Genomic DNA, 4,876 nt, shown 5'->3' on the forward strand with positions numbered 1-4,876 from the left:
TTTTTAGAGACCAGGTCTCACTCTTGCTGAGGCTAGTTTCAAACTCCTGAGCTGAAGCAATCCACCTGCATTGGCATCCCAGAGTGTTAGGATTATAGGTGTGAGCCACTGTATCCAGCCGTATTTCCAAAAATTTTTAGAGAAAATATCTCTAAAGGTAATGATTAAGTTTATTTCAAAGAAGGCAGTAAAGGTTACTTACACTGATTGATAAAAATGTTAGCCTAGCTTGGTGCCCGTAGCACAGTGGTTACGGTGTCAGCCATATACACCGAGGCCAATGGGTTCAAAATCACCCAGGCCAGCTAAAACAACAATGACAATTGCAACCAAAAAATAGTAAGGTGTTGTGGTTGGCACCTGTAGTCTCAGCTACTAGGGAGGCTGAAGCAAGAGAACTGGTTAAACCCAAGAGGTTGAGGTTGCTGTGAGCTGTGACACCAAAGCACTCTACTGAGGGCAACTCTGTCTCAAAATAAAAAAAGTTTGAACATAATTTTTATAGAGGTTGCAACCCAGACCAGCCTCTTTGCTTGCAGAGGTATGGGCTGTGAGAAGACAAAGAACTTCTTGGCAAGAGGGATTCATAGGTTAGTTGTGGTTTGGGGGAGCTCTTTGAGTAGATTTTATTGGTTCTGAAAGTTCCTATTGCTCCAGAATGGGGTGGGTGTGGGCTGTTTTATGGTTCATATGTTATTAGCAAAACTCCTCCATGATTACAGAAGCTACAAAAACCACTCAGTTAGAAAGAACAAGACATGGTGAGATAACTCCCCCAGAGTCCATCAAATGGACCCATGGCTATCCAGGGCTTGAGCAGGTAAAAGTCTCAGCCAGAGGAACTACAGTGGGGTAGATTACAGAGGGGTAAAATGATTTTAAGAATGAAAGAACAGGCAGTGCCCATAGCTCAGTGGTTATTGGGCTGGCCATATGCACCGGGGCTGGTGGGTTTGAACCCAGCCCAGGCCTGCTAAACAAAAAAAATAAAAATAGCCAGGTGTTGTGGTGGATGCTTGTAGTCCCAGCTACTTGGGAGGCTGAGGCAAGAGAATCACCTGAGCTCAAGAGTTTGAGTTTGCTCTGAGCTATGACCCCATGGCACTCTACTGAGGGTGACAAAGTGAAACTCTGTCTCAATAAAAATAAATAAATAAACAAGTAAAATAAAAATAAAAGAGCAGACAGAAGCAAGAAAGGTTGCATTCTATGGATTGGGAGCAGGTTTTTATAAGTTCATTTCACAAATGTGAGTTGTTGGGACCCTTAATAATCGAAAAAATCCATTTTTCATATTCAAGCTTGTTTCTGGCATCACTGATAACCAACTGTTCTCCAGATCCGTGAGGAAATAACTTTGTCTGGAATGCCTTATCAGGGCCTAAAGGAGAAACAATAGATGGAAGTCAGCAGATCAGGGTGTCCTTCCTGTTTTCCACCCACTACCCATGTGGCCTCAATTTTGCAAGATAAGAGAAATAATTCTAGCTCTTGTTACCTGGGGGAGAAGTTGTGAGGATCATATGAAGTCACTATGAAAAATGAACGAGGTCAGATGGCTCATGCCTGTAATCCTAACACTCTGGAGGCTGAGGCAGGCAGATCACATGAGCTCAGGAGTTGGGAGACCAGCCTGAGCAAAAGCCAGACTCTGTTTCTAAAACTAGCCAGGCATTGTGGCAGGTGCCTGCAGTTCCAGCTACTCCAGGCTAAGACAAGAGGATCTCTGGAACCCTGGAGTTTGAGGTTGCTCTGAGCTATAACACCATGACACTCTACCCAGTGTGACAGAGTGAGACTCTATCTCAGCAAAACATAACAAAACAGAACTAAACTAAAGTAACCTGAACTAAAATTGCCATCTTATTTCTGTACAGATTTTATGTTGTTAACTAAAATCAAATCTTAAGCCTCCCACCAGGAACTGACTGATTGGGCCCCTTGTTGGCCTAGAGGTTCCCTAAAACTGAGTTGCTGGGCAGCTCCCATAGGTCAGTTGTAGGGCGCCAGTCACATACACCTAGGCTAGTGGGTTTGAACCCTGCTTGGGCCAGCTAAAACAACAATGACAACTGCAACAACAACAACAAAATAACTGGGCATTGTGGCCAGTGCCTGTGGTTCCAGCTACTTGGGATGCTGAGGCAAGACAATTGCTTAAGCCCAAGAGTTTGAGGTTGCTGTGAGCTGTGATGCCACAGCATTCTACCCAGGGCAACAGCTTGAGACTCTGTCTCAAGAAAACAAAAACAAACAAAAAAACTGACCATCAGAAAGGAGATCAGATATGCCTCATCATGTGACTCACTAACAAGCCAAAGGCTCTGCAAGACCTACCTGCAGGTCTTCAATAAAGTTAAAATTTTCTAGTTCTATTCCTTGTATTTTGTTATAAAGTTATTAGAATTGGCAGTGCCTGTGGCTCAAAGGAGTAGGGTGCCAGCCCCATATACTGGAGGTGGCTGTTTCAAACCCAGCCCCAGCCAAAAACTGCAAAAAAAAAAAAAAAAAGTTATTAGAATTGTAACTGAGGCAGAACAGAATTGAGAGGCTACTCTCCTATTCTCCAGAATCACTGGCCCACTGACAAATAAAGCTTGTTTGGACCTAAACCCCATCTCTGCATGATAGGTGACAGTGGACAGGCAGCTAGACTCTCTTCATCTGGTAACATTTCTGGCAAAGGAAGGAACCCCTAGACTGACCCAGTAAGTGCCATGCCAGGGAATCCTCATGGGCACCTGGACAGGTGGGCTTGGGGGTACAGTGCTAGGCGGAGGCTCCTAACAGCCTGCTGGGAGATGTCTCTTGGGAGTTTTTGGATTTTTACTTTTTTTTTGAGACAGTCTCACTTTGTCACCCTTGGTAGAGTGCCATAACATCATAGCTCACAGCAACCTCAAACTCTTTAGCTCAAGCAATCCTCTTGCTTCAGTCTCACAAGTAGCTGGGACTTCTCCTGGGAGTCTATGGGCTCTGTACACACCCATGGACTTCACCATCACTAAAGTCCACCTCCTTTATTCTGGTTGCTGCTAAGAACTTTATTCTCATCGATTATGGTTTTAATCTCGAGAAATCTGATGTTTCTATTTCTGGTCTGTATTATGGGAGCTCAGGCCTCTCTCCTTAAAAAAAGCCCTTTGGGACAGATTGTGTCTGATAGTCTTAGCATGGGTACCCACCAAAGACTACGAAGGAGATGAAATTTTTTTTCTTTTTTTTCAGAGACAGAGTGTCATTTTGTTGCCCTTGGTAGAGTGCTGTGGCATTACAGCTCACAGCAACCTCCAGCTCTTGGGCTTAGGCGATTCTCTTGCCTCAGCCTCCCTAGTAGCTGGGACTACAGGCGCCCTCCATAATGCCTAGCTATTTTTTGTTGCAGTTTGACCAGGGCTGGGTTCAAACCTGCCACCCTTGGTATATGGGGCCAGTGCCCTACTCACTGAGCCACAGGCACCGTGCTTTTTTTCTTTTTTTTGAGACAATGTCTTACTTTGTTGCCTTTGGTAGAGTGCCATGGTGTTATAGCTCACCACAACCTCCAACTTTTGGGCTTAAATGATTGTCTTGCCTTAGCCTCCTGAGTAGGTGGGTCTATAGGCACCCACCACAATGCCTGGCCTTTTGTTGTTGTTGTTGTTGCAGTTGTCATTGCTGTTTTAGCTGACAGGGGCAGGGTTCAAACCCACCACCCTTGGTATATGGGGCTGCCGCCCTACCCAGTGAGCCACAGGCGCTGCCCAGAGATGAAATTTTTTGTAACATGGCCTGGCCTATGCACCATGAGCTACGGTGCCTGATGATGTTACATTTTTTAAAATAACAGGTCTTATTAAAATATTTAAGTTTGGATGGAAAATTTCCTGGCTTCTTTTTGTGAGTGAAAGTTGAACGTGAGTCTGTTGAAAACAGAGGCAGATAACAGTTCAGTCTCTTGTAGTCTGCTGCTTCCCTGTTAGAGAGAGTAGAGTGAGCACTAGCTAATGTCGCGGGCCATACTATGTAAGCATTGAAACTATATTTTAACTTCTGATCTATGTTATACAGGGTGGACATACAGTTTGTGTGCATTTACAAAGTTACAACTATTTTAAACTGCACATGAACTTTATGTATACCCTGTATATCTAATTTACAGGATATAGAAATGGTTAACAGAAAACACAAAATGGAAACTAAAACCTAGGTCAACTGCTAGATAAATTAATTAAAAGATTAATAGTCTGAGTGGAAAATATATGTTTAAAAACTGAAAAATATAAATTCTGCTTCCTTCTGGATGTCTGTTTGTGTGTCTTTTTTTTTGAGACAGTCTCACTATGTCGCCCTTGGTAGAGTGTCATTGTGTCACAGCTCACAGCAACCTCAAACTCTTGGGCTTAAGCGTTCTCTTGCCTCAGCATTCCAAGTAGCTGAGACTACAGGAGCCTGCCACAATGCCCAGCTATTTTGTTGTTTTAGCTGGCCCGGACCAGGTTTGAACCCACCAGCCTCGGTGAATGTGGCCGGTTCCCTAACCACTGAGCTCAGGTGCAGAGCCTGTGTGTTTTTATATATAATTATTCCTGTGATATTTCACTACCAAAACCAATCTATTAAATATTGTGTGTCATACACATACACCAAGCACAATATGGGATCCATAAACATAAATAAAAGGATTACAAAATAAAATAAGTGCTCGCTACCTTGTTATAGGGCAAATAATGACTATTAAATGAGTTTGAGCAGGGATGTAAACCTTGAGGGTTGCAGCTATGTTATATTCAAATTTGTGACATATATGATGTTTAGGTCAGTATATTGAGTATAAAAATCACTTAAAGTACCCAGCCCCGGCCAAAAACTGCAAAAAAAAAAAAAAAAAAAAAAA

The sequence above is a fragment of the Otolemur garnettii genome, unplaced genomic scaffold, assembly GCF_000181295.1.
Source record: "Otolemur garnettii isolate 467f Iridium unplaced genomic scaffold, OtoGar3 scaffold00114, whole genome shotgun sequence".
NCBI classification, from domain to species: Eukaryota; Metazoa; Chordata; class Mammalia; order Primates; family Galagidae; genus Otolemur; species Otolemur garnettii.